Below are 16,977 nucleotides of genomic sequence, written 5' to 3' on the forward strand. Positions count from 1 at the left end.
TAGGCCACTAATTTTGGGACCCAAATTTAAAAATGTTAGCTTCAAAAGCTTGTCCAAGAACTGTGCTTAGAATCTAGGTTTCCTATCTTCCAATCTCATGCTTAATCCAATGAATCATGCACTACCAACAAAAAATCATTTTTAAAATTAAGAATTTTTTAAAATAAGTTCATCTTATGTTCCTTGACTGACACTCACTTCTATTCCCTGCCCTTTCCTCCTGTCCTGACAACAGTGACCTACACAACATTCAGACTGAAACCAAGAGAACAAGATGATCTGACCCTGGGAACCATCTCCGCTTAGATCCACTGGGCTGTGGTTTTACAAAACAAAAACCAAACAAAGTATTTTGTGGGTGGAATGTAATTGTAAGGCACTCAGATGTAATGTATATATCAGTAGTTACACTGATTGCTAGATGGGTGGATAGACAGATGAAGAAAACAGAACTGTTTTTCATTTTCACTAAAACTAAACTGGGAAAGTTTTCCATCCAGTTAATGATGAAAAAGGAAAAGCGGTAGTTTGTCCTTATTTCTCATTAGGCACAAAGCGTCCTGCAGTTCAACACCTAGGACAAATATTTAGCTAGTGTAAATTATCATAGCTATACTGACTTCAGTGACTTTCACCAGCTGAGGATCTTCTCTTTATTGTAACCAATAAATAATACTGGAAGGCTATAATCCAAGCAAGATTAGAGGCAAATAAGCAGCGAGTCATTCTGCTAAAGGTGCCCAGTCTAAGGGACAGCTAGACAATCCCTGAAAGCAATCCAGGAGCCAGGAAGTCTGGATTTGGGGAGTAGGTAGGAAATACCAGATTGCAGTTCAGCTTTACTTTGATCTTCTCCCATCTTTCCCCTAACCTCATGACCACACCAACAGGATGACGAATGGATTCTTCACACATCCCTTCTCCACAGAAATAGCAACCCCTCCCACTCCTTTAAAAGAACAAGGGGGTGGGAATCAAAGAATCACTTTGAAATTTCATAACATTCAGCCTTGGAGGCAGAAGGGTTTTTCCAATGTAAATTTCTTTTGGTCACTGCAATATGAACAGAAATCTTGGGCAGCCCTGCATTGCAGCAGGGTTTTCATATTTCCTTTGCCTGCCCAGCTATTTATCATTTTCCAATAATCCTATGCCCTGGAGATATTAACGCTCGGTGAATGGCCATACTCCTCATCACCCCCCCAACCCACATACACAATAATGTTTCCAAGCCTGAAAGTCTGTCTATCAATGCTGATTGGAGAAAGAGATAATCGCTGTTTATACATATGGTAAGTCACAGAAGTCAGAGATAGAAAAAGATCTATTAGATCATTGCATCCATGGCTCTCCTAGCAAAGGATATAGCCCCCAGAGAGAGTATGTTTTTAACCAGATGCAATAAATCCTTCTTCATGATGTGGTGGCCAACTGAGATATTTCACATCCCCAGTTCTAAGGCTAAAGGTTGTCTTTTGGAAGCTAGAGCAAATTAGCAGAAACTGATAAAATATAGTATCCGGAATCTATTGGGAAAGGAGAAAAACTTCCAAATTGCACCAACAGACCACAACCACAATTCTTCCCTCAGTGCCTGATCTTAATTCTTAATGATACTTGCTGAAGTCATCACTTGGACAGCTCTCAGTTGCTCCTTGGCTGGGATCACATATGGAAAGACAACAGTCACAACAATCCAACAACATCCTTCGAACTAACCCCCAAACTTTTCAGAGGTTTAGAAGAACTCCACCCTTCCTCCCCTTCCTCAGTGGCAGAATCTGGTTTACAAGGGATGTTTCATTCTGGAGCAGTCCAGATGCCCTGCATACAAAAATGGGCAAAGCCACAGAAGGCAAATCCAAAGGGTGCTGCAGGTGGCCCATTGCCACTCCCTGGTATTGTGAGAGGGGAGCAAATTGAGTTTTCACTGCAGGAAAGTTTTGCAGATCTAGTAGATAGTGGGACGGAGTGCCTTTCCCCCAAAGAGCATTTCAGAAGGGGGCGGGGGAAGCAATGGAACCTTTTCCTGAAGACACACAAGAGGTGCTGAGACTTCTCATTTTCCTTCCTCCCTTCATGACAGCTTCCCTTTCTCTAATGGCAGCTAAGAATCCCCTGAAGACTACCGCTGAGACTAGAGGGGACAGGAATCTTCTCAATGAGAAAGGGAGGGCCAACAATGGAGATAGCCTCTGAACATTTGAATAAGCTTCAGCTAAAAACATTTGAATTGTAGAGCACAGTGATATTGTAACACTGACAGACCCCGGTTGGCGGCGGGTGGGATCGAACCCGAGACCTCTGGAGCTAAAAATATAAGCTTCTACTGCATAGGCTAAAAGCCATATGGCTCTTCTTCAGCTCAGTGAAGCTCAAAAGCTTGTCTCTTTCACTGACAAAAGTTGGTTCAATAAAAGCCATTTTCCTCACCCATTTTGTCTCTCTCACACCCTAGTACCAAGATAGCTACAACACTGCAAACAACAACGATTTTCAACAACACATTTTTGAACACCACTTAGCATCTAGGCTGGAATTTCCAAAGTAGCCTAAGGCCTGGTCTACACTATGGGGTTAGGTCAAATTTAACCATGTTAGGTCGATTTAAAAATGACTGCATCCACACAACCAACCCCATCCCCTCAACCTAAAGGGCTCTTAAAATCAACTTTTGTACTCCTCCCCGATGAGGGGAGTAGCGCTAAATCAACCTTGCTGGGTCGAATTTGGGGTAGTGCAGACACAAATCGATGGTATCGGCCTCCAGGAGCTATTCCAGAGTGCTCCATTGTGATTGCTCTGGACAGCACTTTGAACTCTGATGCACTAGCCAGGTACACAGGAAAAGCCCCTGGAACTTTTGAATTTCATTTCCTGTTTGGTCAGCATGGCGAACTCAGCAGCACAGGTGACCATGCAGTCCCCCCAGAATCGTAGAATGTTTCTACGCTCCCCATATCATCTCCATCTCTGAGGTTATCGCAGATTAGAAGTCGAAAAAAAAGCACTTGCGATGACATGTTTTCCGAGCTCATGCAGTCCTCCCGCACTGATAGGACACAGCTTGATTCGTCAAGGCATTCAGTGGCAGAGACCAGGAAAGAATTAAGTGAGCATGAAGAGCGGAGGCAGGACGCGATGCTGAGGCTAATGAGGGAGCAAACAGACATGATAAAGTGCCTGTTGGAGCTGCAGGAAAGCCGACAAGAGCACAGACCCCCGCTGCATCCACTGTATAACCACCTACCCTCCTCCCCATGTTCCATAGCTTCCTCACCCAGACACCCAAGAACACGGAGGGGTGTGGGAGGTGAGGCTCCAGGACCCAGCCACTCCACTCCAGAGGATGGCCCAAGCAACAGAAGGCTGTCATTCAAACAGTTTGATTTTTAGTGTGGCTACAATAAGCAATGTGGCCTTGTCCTTCCCTCTTCCTCCACCCCACCTGGGCTACCTTGTCCGTTATCTCTTTTTTAAAAAATAATTAATTAATTAATAAAGAAAGAAAGAATGCATGGTTTCAAAACAATAGTTACTTTATTTCGAAGGAGGGAGGGTAGTTGGCTTACAGGGAATTACAATCAACATGGGGGCGGGTTTGCATCAAGGAGAAATACACACAACTGTCACACCAAAGCCTGGCCAGTCATGAAATTGATTTTCAAAGCCTCTCTGATGTGTAGTGCTCTTTGCTGTGCTCTTCTAATCGCTCTGATGTCCGACTGTTCAAAATCGGATGCCAGGCAATTTGCCGCAACCTCCCACCCCGCCATAAACATAACATAAAAATAACAATAGGAATGTTGGTTGTGCTGAGGTCTGACCTAGTCAGCAAACAACACCAGCGAGCTTTTAAACATCCAAAGGCATATTCTACCACCATTCTGCACTTGTTCAGCCTGTAGTTGAACTGCTCCTTACTACTGTCCAGGCTTCATAAGCCATGGGAGCAAGGGGTAGGCTGGGGTAGGTGTGACTGCGTGGTGCTGCTGGCTGGGAGAGCAGCCTGAGGCAGAAGCCTCCAGCTCGCATGATATTCCAAACAGGACTGGATCTCCATGAGATGAAACTTAAAGAAGAGAATGGCCTGGAGTCTCTACTCCCATTAGGTGCTGTAAGAGGAGGATAGCCATGTCTGTCCAGGCGCCCCGATCAACCTCACCGAGGTCTGCCAGGAGCACCCAGGAGATGTATGACAGCTATCAGTCCTACTGCATCATCTGCCACGAAAGCAAGGAGCTGCTGCTGTGTAGCAATGGTGTACCGCGTCTGCCAGCAGCACCCAGGAGACGTACGGTGACAGTGAGCTGAGCGGGCTCCATGCTTGCCATGGTATGGCATCTGCACGGGTAACCCAGGAAAAAAGGCAAGAAACGATTGTCTGCCTTTGCTTTCACGGAGGGAGGGAAGAAGGGGGGCCTGATGACATATACCCCAAACCACCCGCGACAATGTTTTTGCCCCCATCAGGCACTGGGAGCTTAACCCAGAATTCCAATGGGCAGAGAAGACTGCGGGAACTTTGGGATAGCTACCCACAGTGCACTGCTCTGAAAGTCGAAGCTAGCCATGGTAGTGAGGACACATTCCGCAAACTTAAGGCGCTTAGTGTGGACATACACAATCGACTGTATAAAATCGGTTTATAAAAATCAACTTGTATAAAATTGACCTAATTTCGTAGTGTAGACAAGACCTAAGGCAGTTATATACCCGAATCATATTGACATTCAATGGGACTTGGGGATTTAGCTCCATTAGAGTCCCTTGCAAATCCCAACCTTAGTGTAGACAAACATAATCATGATTAAAAATGGGATTCCCTAGAGCACCACGAATATACCTAGGATACCTAGAAATCACGTAAGCTCCAGGATGAGGACCATGGTCAACAATTCCACTCCTAAGGCACAGTAGAACTTTCTGTCTTTAGGGTAAAGTTCATCTATGAATGAGACAGAGCTTTTTCCAGAGCCCAGTTCCAGACTGTGGAACAAACTCCCACAGGAACTAAGGGTTATCACAAACCTCACCACTTTTTGATCAAAGTGCAAGGTGCAACTTCTCTCAATTACTTTCTGCAATATAAACACATAGCATGTGCATTTAACAAAACCAAACCAAACCAAACTCAACCACTCCATGGCACATACAGTCCTCCTGCAAACTCATAAGAGTGCACCCCTCAGTCCAGACCGGGCTGCAATGCTACACTCTATTTTTCTGGTACTGGAATATCTTGAACCAAGACAGCAGAGCTTGCCAAATTGTGAGGAGATTTTGTTTCAGAACAGAGTCTATGAGGAACTAAGCAGAGACCAGATACATAAAAGGATAGATCAAGAAGTTCACCATCATGCCAGGTCATCATCCAGAACTCGATTCAAGTCTCTTAATGCTTGAAAAGGTTTAGCTAACTGTTCTCTACACCTATCTTGTTGGACATTCTGCACTGCCTGGCCCCAGCTGGGGATGGAAAAAGAACTGCAGATTTATCACTGGTCAAAGGAAAACAGTTGCAAAAAAAAAAAAAAAATTAAAAAAAAATTTAAAGTGATTTAAATTTTGTACTGGAATGAGTTGTGTTTTTTTCAAAGTTTTCCCACAAACATTTATTTCACAATTTCAAAATTGAAACATTTCAAAAATGCTAGGGAGGGGGAAAACAAACACTGGCCATTTAATGCAATACAATGGGTCTTCAGTTTTCCCTTCTACTTTTTCATTTTTCTTTTTCCATTTTTCCTTTTGCCACTTTAACTTTTCAAAAGATTTGGGAAATTAAAGTGATAAAAGAATTTTTTAAAAAAAATTAAAACAGAAAAATACCTAGATATCACTGCATTGCTTTAATGGCAACAAGAGGGATGTGTGCAGGAAGATACAGGGGAACACTGAAAACCCAATGTCAAAATTATGAAATTTCAAGTTTTGATTAAAAATTGAAGCATTCTGCAAAAGTTTACAGTTTCCGAAAAATGCTGTTTTTCCATCCAAAAAAATTCAAACACTACCTGATCTGCTTGCAGTATTGCTGGCCTGGCCAGGAGTACTCAAGAACCAAAGAGAGCAAAAATCATAAGAAAGCAGACTCTCTCATGAGATTTTCAATGAATTTTTGCAGACTCAGAACATTCAAATAATGTGTAGGTTAGTATTCCAGACTCTCATAAATAGCAGGACTTCACAATAGTTGGAGTTGGGCCTTAAGCAAAACCTTAGAATTGAACACGTTCACTTGAGGCCATATGTCAAAGCTAAAGTTGTACTTGCCAAGGAGGGATTGAAGGAACTCATTTCATGGCACCCACCTGAAGTGGGGGTTACTACCATCACTATGGACATGAAAAGCTACACTATCCCAGTCTGACAGCATCAGAGATGAACTGTAACCAATCCCCACTTCCCCTCCTCTTCAACCCCTTTTGCACAGCAGCAAAGCTGCCTGTTTCTTCAGCAGAGCAAACAAAACAGCAGCCAAATTAATTCATCAGGGATCCTTTTACATTTACTGTTCCACGCAGCGTCGCATGAACTCTGAGCTAATCCTCCAGTGCATCTGATGCTCTTGCTGGGGCGTGGGTACTTTTATCCATCTCTGATTACTGGCAGCCATTGAGCCCACTCTTTGTACTCCATAGTCTGGGCTTCTCAGATTTCTCCCTATTTAGTATGAGTGGGCCTGTAAAGAGATCAGAGATCTCCTCCTTCTGTAATTGCATTGGGTGTGAACTGTGAATGGTCCTTTTGAGTGATTTTTCTCTTTCCCAAGTAAAATTTAATATGTATATAAAAACACATGCTGTATGTATAGAGATGGTATTTCAAACACACCCAGCATAAATAGACATTTTTAAAATTTATTTTCTCTCCCTCTTGATGTGGTGAGTTTCACAGGCTGTGGAAAAAGGGGCTGGGACAAGACAGGTTTGCATCTGGAGTGGGGGAGGCATTCTTCTCTGTGGTCGTCTGATGAATTATCAAAGTCAATGCACAAGGAGTTTGGGGTCCAGAACTTTTAAACAAAGATTTCTCTCTCTCTCTCCCCTTCCCCTTCTGTCTCTGACTCTCTTGGGGATTTGATTGAGTCATATTACACTGGCTGTGATTTCACATCAGTTGTCTCTGGCTTTAATAATGTCTTTATTTTTATTGCTATAATTTTTGGCTGCAGCCGGATTCTTAAGAGCTTTGTTATTAAACTCTGAGCAGAGGCAACAGCATGTACTCAGTGAAATAAGGACCGGAGATTTGAATGATGTGAGGACAACACCAATCTGGCCTTTGGAAACAGAGATCTCTATACACAGTCAGTCAAACTCAACTTAGGGCTCGGTTAAAGGAAGGCCCACTTTCCTTCAAATGGAAAACTTGATAAGGAATTTCTAGCATGCCTTTTTCATGAGAGCAGCAACTACAGTTGGTCAGAAATTTGTCAGGAAGATTTAATGGGAAGCAAGGAGGAAAATGTTGAGGATATTTTTGCAAATCACTCCCCCACACACACATCTCCTCTCCACATTTTCCAATCAGCTCTTGAGCTGCTTGAAATCCATATCCAAACTGTGCAGCTCGGGCCCCAGTTCAAAGCAAAAAACCACAACCAAACAAACATGGTCAACCTCTAAGGCTCCAGATGACAGGAAAGCCTTTGGGGAGGTCCAGGTGTTCAGCAGAAAAAAAAAAAAAACTTCCCCACCCCTTTCTATAATAATTCTCAGAGCCTGCAGCTACATTAGCACATCCCCATGGAGCAAAGGGAAGGAAGGGATTTCATAGGCCAACTCCCTTCTCTTAAAGGGACTTTTTAAAAATAAATAAACAAACAGACAGACAGTACATCTCCATTTTTCAGAGCAGTGTAAATATGAAGCCAAGCAGCATCCTGACCAAGAAAAAAGAGGAATCGCTCATTAGTGACTGCATTTCATCTCTTTCAAAGGATCATCTTGGAGCCCATCCCAGAAGGATCCTGCTGTGTTTCAATAAACTGACTACAGGGTTCGAAAGCTGAGTCAAAGGTACCTCAAGAACTGAGTCAAGAAGGCAGCCTACGCAATCAGGGATTATTTATTTATTCATTCATGTCCCAGAAGATGGGGGGAAAGGGGGAAGAGAAGAAAGTTAGAAGGCAAAGGTTTTTAGGAATTGCTATTCTTTGCCTCAATAGCAGAATATATAAGCTTTCAAAACAATCCAGGGAATTCTCCTTCAGCAAAGCTGCTCCACTAGTAAAAGGCTTAAACCTCAACATGAAGACTCTCTTGTGGGGGGACAGGGTCCAGGCCTTGGAAGAGCTTTTGTTTATGATGGACAGAATTTCAGTTACTTCCACAGAAGCCATAATCTCACTCCAGTAGGATTCATAATGCATTTAGTTATTTGCCATGAACATTCAAAATAATGAACAAAGTAAGCTCCCAACATCACAAGAAGATTCACGGAAAGTCACACTCATGCATACTCAAATTCTCATAGCTCTCCTAGATTTCCCCTTCTTTTTATACAACTCTCAGCCTTGTTATCAGGGAGCAGATACAACAGGTGATCACTTTCAGACCATGAGTAATGAAAAGGAAATAGTTGAAGGGGATAGTCTGCAAAAAAGCAATCCGCAGGAAATACAGAAAGCCTAAAAATTCTGAATGAACAATTTCATAAAAATCAGCAATTGTTTGTGAAGGAGAAAACAGGGGCTCAGATTCATCATGTAAGTTATTCACTGTAATAGTTTGTTTAGCCCATTTTAGTTATACACATAAGTAATATGGTATTGTTTCTATTCCTTGAGTCAATGGATGTAACCTTTGTGATCAGTTTTCCAGGTTGAAAACTCACATTTATGAATTCAAAATTCACTTCCATGTGTACTCCCTGATATTGACTTAATTTGAACCTGCAAACATTCCCACTGGGAAATATTCACTAGAATACTGGTAGAAAGTGAACAAAAAGCAGATGCTAAAGGCTGACGTTCACCGACGGCCACCACTCCATACCACACACAAGGAAGGGACCCAGACAGTACTGAAACCTGACATGGGCCTGGTATGCAAACTCAATGCAGCAGTGAAACAGCAAGCAGAAGGTAATATATACATAGCTAATTGCTGCTGACTGCCAGTGCAGAGCGTACACAGGGAGGAAAGAAAGAGCCTTGGTACTGTGGTCCCCCTAAATACTTCAGTTTGCATCACATGGTGCCCCATAGAAAAGCGAAGGGAGTAGGAGTAGTCATGTGACTCCAATTGCCAGCTGTCCAGGGGAGGCTGAAGAATTTAAGGGTGCTCAGGTTCCCAGGTACATGTTAGTCTCAATCCACCCCAATCTGCACTCTGTTTAAAAAAAACCCTATCTCAGAGCCATGGAAAAGTGTCTGGTTTGAAAGCAGCAAAAGCCTACTGAAGACAACACTGGCTGGAAGAGCCCAAGCTGTGCTCTCAGCCTACTTGGCAATAGATATATTTCTGCAAGGAAGCACTTTCTCTTCTATTACAAAGATGAACCTTTGTGCTTGGAGAAACTACATTATTTCCATACAAAAAAGCCTTTTATTTTTGATGGGGTTTTTTTAAACCCTGTGTGTGTGGAATTCAAGGCTGAGATAGACATAGATGAGCATGACCAGAAGCTCACTTCAGCATAATCTGGTGCTCTGTTTCCTATTTGTGTAACCTAGAGAGTATTTTAAAAGCAAGAGAGCACAACAAACAAGGTCACTTTGTTTTCACTTGGCATTATTGGGTGGTTAAAAAAATGGATTTTCTTCTAGATGCATTTTTCCTCCTCCATATAAACACCAGACTTATTGGTCAGTGGTCAGACTGATGTTAACAATTAATACATTATGATGCCCCATTCACATTGGGCCAAACTCTCTCCTGGTATAAATCCACTGACTTCAGAGTTACATCAGCAGAACATGTGGCTGAAGACCTGACTTCAGGAGGTGAATAATTTGACCCAAGATTTGACTTCAGTGGGTGACTTCAAGGAGTGTACCAGCCAAAGATGACCTATTAGGGAACAACCAGATGCACATTACCATTCATAATAAAAGAAGAAATTAGGAAGCAGAAAATAGATTATATAGAAGCACTCCTTAAAAATGTTTTAAACCACTTTGGCTATGTCTGCACTGCAAAAAGGGGGGGTGTTTTGATATTGAATTAGCTAACGCAATGCAAAATCCTAGTGGAGATAAGGTAGTTTTTACCCTGATTTAGTTAGTTGAAGTCAACCCCAGTTGGGGATATATGGTTGCCCACAACTAGCTAAATCAAGGTAAAAAATACCAGTGGTCTTGTCAGCACTGAAATTTTACATCAAGAGAGCAAATGTGATATAGATTTATCAATGGAAGTGAGGATGAAACTTTGAATGACCTTGTTGTGGAATTTCAGAAAATTTGCAAGGTTCTGCCCAGTTTTACAAATTTGTTCTGAAGACTTTACTGACAACATATGAATTATGTAGCTGGTCTTATGGTTCAGATTTTTGCAAAAAATATATGTAAGTAATTATTATCCCCTTCACACAGATGAGAAAACTCATGGGCTGAGTGGTTAAGTGACTTGCCCAATGTACTCTACCCACTTGACAATACATATAAAAACTCCATGAGCCTACAGCACTTTACAAATTACACACACATCACCTCATGTACTCGGGGCTTGTCTCCACTTACAGCACTATAGTGGTGCAGCTTAGTGCTCAGCTGTAGTGCTTAGTGAAGACGCTACCTACAGCAACAGGAGAGCTTCTCCTGTTGGTGCAGCTACTCCACCTCCCCGAGAGGCAGTAGCTTTGTCAACAGGAAAAGCCCTTCTGTCAACACAGACCTGTCTATACCAGGAGTTCAGTTGGTATAACTGCGTTGCGCAGTTATATTGACGTAAGTTTGTCTTGTAAACCAGGGCTAACGCACCATCACCACTCTGATGAAGCATCAGTAACTGCATAACAATGAAACACTGCACAACAAGGTTTAGGACAGGAAGTGAAGAAAGCCTTACCCAATGAAAACAAGAGTTAAGACTTCAGGTACTGAGCAATACGTTACCCAGACTAGAATCTGGCAACTGGGTGAGGCCATGGGGTCTCATTACCAAGAGTGATCAAGGACCTCATTTTTGTTTCTCATTCAAAGGAACAACCCCTAGCATTACTGGCATCACTAATTCCCCCCTCCACATCATCACTCTGGGACACTGAGTCAGTGGACCATTAAGTGAATCTCTACTGCTTCTTCCTGCAGCACTTGAGTTTTCCTTGGAGGTCTCTCAACCAAGTACCGGATCAAGCACAACATCTCTTAACTAGTGAAATGTGACTTGTTTTTTGGCCTGAGGTATAGCAGCACTAAGTGTCTGGAAATATCAAACCTGAGAAGAAGGATCAGAGCCAGAAAAGATGTTTGAATGACTCGGCAATTGCATTTGGTCTGATGCTGGTTTCTTGTTGGGGCCCTTTTCAGTGGCGCCATTAAGGGGGTACAGAGGAGGGCGCTATTCCCTCCGCCCACCCCAAGTTTTGTCTACTCACCCTAGCCCCAGAATGAGCTCTTAACTGCAACACTTGAGTGTGATATGTGATGAGTTTGGAAGCTTGGAGCAGCACAGCCTTTGGGGCTGGGAGTTTGTTTATAAACAGAGGCAGGTGATTAGGATAACAAAAGGCTTGTCATTAAAGTAAATTAAGGATCTTTAAATGATCCTAAAAGCGCTGCCAAGCACTTCTGTTAAAAGATAGGAAACAAAGGATAGGAATAAAAAGTGAGAGTGATGAAAGATGAATAGTGGTGTCCCCTAGGGATCTGTACTGGGACCAGTCCCATTCAACATATTCATAAATGATCTGGAAAAAGGATATGCAATGAGGTGGCAAAATTTGCAGATGATACAAAATTACTCAAGATAGTTAAGTCCAAAGCAGACTGCGAAGAGCTACAAAGGGATCTCACAAAAGTGGGTGACTGGGCAACAAAATGGCAGAAGAAATTCAATGTTGATAAATGCAAAGTAATGCACTTGGCAAGATATAATCTCAACTATACATACAAAATGATGGAGTCTAAATTAGCTGAACCATCAATAAAGAGATTTTGGAGTCATTTGTGGATAGTTCTCTGAAAACATCTGCTCAATGTGCAATGGCAATTAAAAAAGCTAACAGAATATTGGGAATCATTAAGAAAGGGATAGATAATAAGAGAAAAATATCATATTGCCTCTATATAAACTGGATTTGGAAAAAGTACAGAGAAGGGCAACATAAATGATCACATGTATAGAACACCTTCTGTATGAGGAGACATTAAAAAGACAGAAACAACAAGGGGTCCTTTTGGCACCTTAGAGACTAACAAATTTATTTGGGCATAAGCTTTCATGGGTTAAAACCCACTTCATTAGATGCATGGAGTGGAAAATACAGTAGAGAATATAAATACCCAGCATTTGAAAAGATGGGAGTTGCCTTACCAAGTGGGGGTTCAGTGCTAACAAGCCAATTCAATTAAGTTGGAAGTGGGCTATTCTCAACAGTTGACAAGAAGGGGTGGAAATCACTTTTGTAGTGCTAATGAGGCCAATATAATCAAGGTGGCCCATTTCAAACAGTTAACAAGAAGGTGTGAGTATCAGCAGGGGGAAATTAGTTTTTGTAGTGACCCATCCACTCCCAGTCTTTATTCAGGCCTAATTTGATGGTGTCCAGTTTGCAAATTAATTCCAGTTCTACAGTTTCTCATTTGAGTCTGGTTTTGAAGTTTTGTTGTTGAAGAATTTCCACTTTTAAGTCTGTTTTGAGTGTCCAGGGAGATTGAAGTGTTCTCCTACTGGTTTTTGAATGTTATAATTCTTGACTTTTCAGCTTGGAAAGGAGATGACTGGGGGGGATATGATAGAGGTCTATAAAATCATGACTGGTGTGGAGAAAGTAAATAAGGAAGTGTTCTTTACTCCTTCACATTACACAAAGAACTAGGGGTCACCAAATGAAATTAATAGGCAGCAGATTTAAAACAAACAAAAGTATTTCTTCACAGTCAACGTATGGAACTCTTTGCCAAGGGATGTTGTGAAGGCCAAAACTATAACAGGGTTCCAATAAGAACTAGATACGTTCATGGATGATAGGTCCATCAATGGCTATTAGCCACGGTGGGCAGGGACCCAACATCATGTTCTGAATATCCCTCACCTCTGTTTGCCAGAAGCTGGGACTGGGCAACAGGGCAACTTGATGATTACCTTGTGTTCTCAAAAAGAAAAGGAGTACTTGTGGCACCTTAGAGACTAACAAATTTATTTGAGCATAAGCTTTTGTGAGCTACAGCTCACTTCATCGGAAGTGAGCTGTAGCTCACGAAAGCTTATGCTCAAATAAATTTGTTAGTCTCTAGGTGCCACAAGTACTCCTTTTCTTTTTGCGAATACAGAATAACACGGCTGCTACTCTGAAACCTTCTGTTCTGTTCATTCCCCCTGGGGCACCTGGCATTGGCCACTGCTGGAAGACAAGATACTGATCTTATTGGTCTTATCCAGTATGGCCATTCTGATAATCTTATATAGAACCCAGATATATCTATTCCTCGCTGTAACCCACTAGACCCTGCTGTCCTCCCAGAGCTGGGATAGAACCCAGGAGTCCTGATGGGGACACTCTCTCCACAGAGTTAGTAATGAAGTAAGAATATACATTAAAATTTTAAACCTAACCAGTGTCCCTTAAGTGACTTGCCACAAGATGTCAGAACATGTTATTAGAGCTGAGTGGGTTTAATATTTATTTAATTTTCTTTCTTTTATAAAGGAATTAGATACAGGGCTCTTTGTCAGTTAATTGCTAAGTTATCTGCCAAAAAACTAGAGTTTTCAAGTGCCTTAGTAGCCCCAGGAATCACAGTTAAAGTTGACTCCCCCAAATCTGAAATGGTATCCCTGGCCCTATTACTCAGTGCAAACTGCCCTAAGTTGTTTAGGTTTCAGAGTAGCAGCCGTGTTAGTCTGTATTCGCAAAAAGAAAAGGAGTACTTGTGGCATCTTAGAGACTAACAAATTTATTTGAGCATAAGCATGCATCCGATGAAGTGAGCTGTAGCTCATGAAAGCTTATGCTCAAATAAATTTGCTAGTCTCTAAGGTGCCACAAGTACTCCTTTTCTTTCTAAGTTGTTTAGTTTGTTTATTTTTGTGGTAGTAGGGAGAGGTTAGCAGAGACACCCAACTCAGCCTCTCTCTCAGAGCTTCTGGGTGCTTAACACTTGTGAAAAATCTGCCCCTATATTGCTAGCATACAGGTTTGTAAAGGCTCAGATTTCATAAAGTCTAGCTCCAAGTTTCTCTTTGTAGAAGACAAGAGGAGTTAACTAACAGACAAAATATGCACAAGAAATAAAATAATAAATGGTGGGCGGGGGGAGCCTCCACCTTCAGCTCAGAGCTGAATGAAAGGGACTCCAAGATGCTTTACATGATTTTGTTGACTTCCTTTCCTCTGTTGTCACTGGTTGTTTCGTGGTTTGCAAGGCTGAAATGTGGGGAAAAGGGGGCTTTGCATGTCAAGTATTGAAGTTTGCCTTTGAAGGTCCCTTTTTCAGATGGAAAAAGGAGCTTCAGACAGAGCTTCAAAGTTTGACTAATCTTTTGTCATGGTGGCATTTTGCCACATAAGGCGTAACCCCCCTTTAACACTCAGATCAGGAGCCTGTGTTTTTACATTTCCTTTTAATAGCTGCTCCACAGTCTATTTTCTCTCATTTCATTGCATGGTTTTTGGTTCTGTTTAGTTTGTTTTTCTGTTAGGAACACAGAAATTTTAATGAAAGAGATATTAAAGCAGTAAGACTGCAGAGATAACATGCCTGTGATTCAGGAGGATCAGAGAATAGCTGTATTCTGGGTCACCATCAATAACCTAATAAAGAGAATATATGCATTTAGTATATAACTATGTATTTCCGAAGTGCCCATCATTAGAATATCAAGGCACTCAAAATGCAACTGGTAAATGACCAGAGTGGGTATCAAAACTATGACCTGTGCATTATCATCATCACACTAACAACTTAATAGCCAGGCGACACATATTTGCAGGCACTGTCAATAATGAGCTCACACATAGTGCTTTTATCCTAAGGGAAGTTTCATTGACAAGTAGCAACTAGTGGGGTAAAACAGAGAAACTGCCTGGTAGAACACAGCAAACCTAAACAAGCATTTAGGAAGGAGAGAGAGGAATACCTTTTCTAAATCCAAATGAAATTTCAAGAGAATTTAAATAGGCAGAATGCAATTACCCAAGTCAGAATTTACCCAGATCCCTGGAATTAATTCCCTACTCGCATAAAAATTGTCATGACATCTTTAATTACCAGAAGGGGTCAGGACTTAGCTTTACATCTCAAGCCAAATATGGTATGAAACGCATATGCAGTACAAATGGCCAACAAGCAGTGGGAATCCAGGAGGGTTTAAAATTCTGATTCCCAAGAGAGGCTACTATTCATTTTCATAGATGGGCTTGTGTGATCAGACTTGAGCATCTGCCTCCAGAATCCTGATAGACCACATACAATATGTTGATTCTAGCCTTGTAGTTGTCTATGAACATCAAAAGATGGATAAGGAATTGGTTAAAGGGGAGACTGCAACGGGTCCTACTGAAAGGCGAACTGTCAGGTTGGAGGGAGGTTACCAGTGGAGTTCCTCAGGGATCGGTTTTGGGACCAATCTTATTTAATCTTTTTATTACTGACCTTGTCACAAAAAGTGGGAGTGTGCTAATAAAGTTTGCAGATGATACAAAGCTGGGAGGTACTGCCAATTCGGAGAAGGATCGGGATATTATACAGGAGGATCTGGATGACCTTGTAAACTGGAGTAATAGTAATAGGATGAAATTTAATAGTGAGAAGTGTAAGGTTATGCATTTAGGGATTAATAACAAGAATTTTAGTTATAAGTTGGGGACGCATCAATTAGAAGTAACGGAAGAGGAGAAGGACCTTGGAGTATTGGTTGATCATAGGATGACTATGAGCTGCCAATGTGATATGGCTGTGAAAAAAGCTAATGCGGTTTTGGGATGCATCAGGAGAGGCATTTCCAGTAGGGATAAGGAGGTTTTAGTACCGTTATACAAGGCACTGGTGAGACCTCACCTAGAATACTGTGTGCAGTTCTGGTCTCCCATGTTTAAAAAGGATGAATTCAAACTGGAGCAGGTACAGAGAAGGGCTACTAGGATGATCCGAGGAATGGAAAACTTGTCTTATGAAAGGAGACTTAAGGAGCTTGGCTTGTTTAGCCTAACTAAAAGAAGGTTGAGGGAAGATATGATTGCTCTCTATAAATATATCAGAGGGATAAATATAGGAGAGGGAGAGGAATTATTTAATCTCAGCACCAATGTGGACACAAGAACAAATGGGTATAAACTGGCCACCAGGAAGTTTAAACTTGAAATCAGATGAAGGTTTTTAACCATCAGAGGAGTGAAGTTTTGGAATAACCTTCCAAGGGAAGCAGTGGGGGCAAAAGATCTATCTGGTTTTAAGATTCTACTCGATAAGTTTATGGAGGAGATGGTATGATGGGATAATGGGATTTTGGTAAGTAATTGATCTTTAAATATTCAGGGTAAATAGGCCAAATCCCCTGAGATGGGATATTAGATGGATGGGATCTGAGTTACTATAGAACATTCTTTCCTGGGTATCTGGCTAGTGAATCTTGCCCATATGCTCAGGGTTTAGCTGATTGCCATATTTGGGGTCGGGAAGGAAATTTCCTCCAGGGCAGATTGGAGAGGCCCTGGAGGTTTTTCGCCTTCCTCTGTAGCATTGGGCATGGTTGACTTGAGGGAGGCTTCTCTGCTCCTTGAAGTCTTTGAACCATGATTTAAGGACTTCAATAGCTCAGACATGGGTGAGGTTTTTCATAGGAGTGGGTGGGTGAGATTCTGTGG

Source organism: Dermochelys coriacea, chromosome 13 (assembly GCF_009764565.3).
Source record: "Dermochelys coriacea isolate rDerCor1 chromosome 13, rDerCor1.pri.v4, whole genome shotgun sequence".
Classification (NCBI taxonomy): Eukaryota; Metazoa; Chordata; order Testudines; family Dermochelyidae; genus Dermochelys; species Dermochelys coriacea.